This window comes from Octodon degus, unplaced genomic scaffold (genome assembly GCF_000260255.1).
Source record: "Octodon degus isolate 3935 unplaced genomic scaffold, OctDeg1.0 scaffold00029, whole genome shotgun sequence".
NCBI classification, from domain to species: domain Eukaryota; kingdom Metazoa; phylum Chordata; class Mammalia; order Rodentia; family Octodontidae; genus Octodon; species Octodon degus.
The window spans coordinates 6,253,452-6,255,216 of record NW_004524605.1 but is presented as its reverse complement, the minus strand read 5'-3'; positions in this window follow the sequence as shown (position 1 = coordinate 6,255,216).

Here is a 1,765-nt window from a genome sequence, read left to right as displayed (position 1 = left end):
TCCCTTCCTTTTGTGGAAGGGTCAGGCTGATTCTCTCCATCAAAGCTGTGCCCTTTTAGCTCCTCAAGCTGAAATTCTTTCCACATTTTCTCTTCCTTTCAAACTCTTCCTTACACATCTACCTATCTCACACCATCATGTCCAGAAATGCTTTTCTAAGATAAGTCAAGAATCTACTTTTAGGGGCTAGGGAGATAACTCAGTGGAATAAGCGCTTCCCTGGCAAGTGCAGGCCTGAATTCAGCAAAATAAAAATAAATAAATAAATGCATAAATAAAAACCTAACATTAAATACAAGAAAGAAAGAATCTACTGTAAAGCTTCAGTGGGGTCTCCATCTCTTTGGGGAACCTCCTCACACCCCCATCCCATGACAGTAGGGTTGCCAGATAAAATATTCATGGGATTATACTTATATTAACAAAGCTATTTGTTATTTATTTGGTTTTTTGTTTTTTTGGTAGAACCAGGGATTGAACTCAGGCCTTTGTGCTTGCCAGGGAAGTGCTTATTCCACTGAGCCATCTCCCCGGCCCCACCCCTTGTTATTTATTTGAAATTCAAATTTAACCAAATATTCTGGGGGATTTTGTTTATTTTATTTTTATTTTTATTTTTTACAGTCCGTACTAAAAGTCAAAACTAGGGTCTTGCACCTGCTAGGAAAATATCTATCTCAGAACCACATCCCCAGCCCTGATCCTGGGTTCTCACCAGCTAAACTTGGGGCCATAAATGTAGGTTCTCCTTTCACTAAATGCACCAAATGGGGCTGCGGTCAAAGAGACAATGGAATTGGGACTTTTCCTTTCCAGTTCACACAGCCTGGGAGATTTGTACTGAACCGGCTGAACTTCCTGGCCTGCCGCGGGGCAGTGACTTGGTCTGGGGGGCAGAATGGTACCGTCTGTCACTGCAGCACTGCCACCAGCTCAACAGAGAGGGAGGCTGGGGACGGGCTCTACGGTACAGCCCGGAGCCAGCAAGCGTGAGGCCCAGGACAGCCCAGCACCGCAGATAAGAAGGATAAATCAGATTTTAGAGCTCAATACGTCTTCTCAAAGTTAAAGTAATCTCTGAAATGCATAAATAGATCATCTGGAAATACACAGGTGTAAAGTTATATGGTAAAGTGAAGCAGGTAAAATGTGCATATTTATAAATGCAAAGCATAAATGCAATGCACTTGTTTTGACATTCACTTTTCCTTCCTTTAGTAGGTGTCACCAGCAGCCAGCCAGGCAAGGGTTTCAGAAGTCCAGCTGGGATCAACATGACTAGCCTCTAGCCGGGCGTGGGGGTGCATGCCTGTAAGTCCAGCAGTCTGGGAGGCTGAGGCAGGAGGACTGCCAAACAGGAACTCAGCCAGGGCAGGTTAGCAATTTAGTGACACTCTTGTCTATAAAATAAAAAATAAAAAAGGGCTGTGGGTGTAGCCCTGAGTTCAGTCCCTAGAACAAACTAAAACCAAAACCACATGTTCCTTTTCCATAAAACCATTGGTCAGAATAAACAAGTTTGCTTCAACATTTTCAAGACTCTCGAAGAACAAGTGAGGTGGTTGTATTTCTTTCTCTTCCTCCTTCCCTTTCCTTCCTTCCTTCTTCCCTCTCTACCTTCCTCCTTACCTCCCTCCCTCTCTCCCTCCCTTCCTTTCCCCTTACTCAGAATGGTACTGAGACCCTCACAAATGCTACTCCAACCTGTTTTATTTTTCTTTGAGACAGGGCTTGCTAAATTGCCCAGGTTGTCCTTGAACCTGCA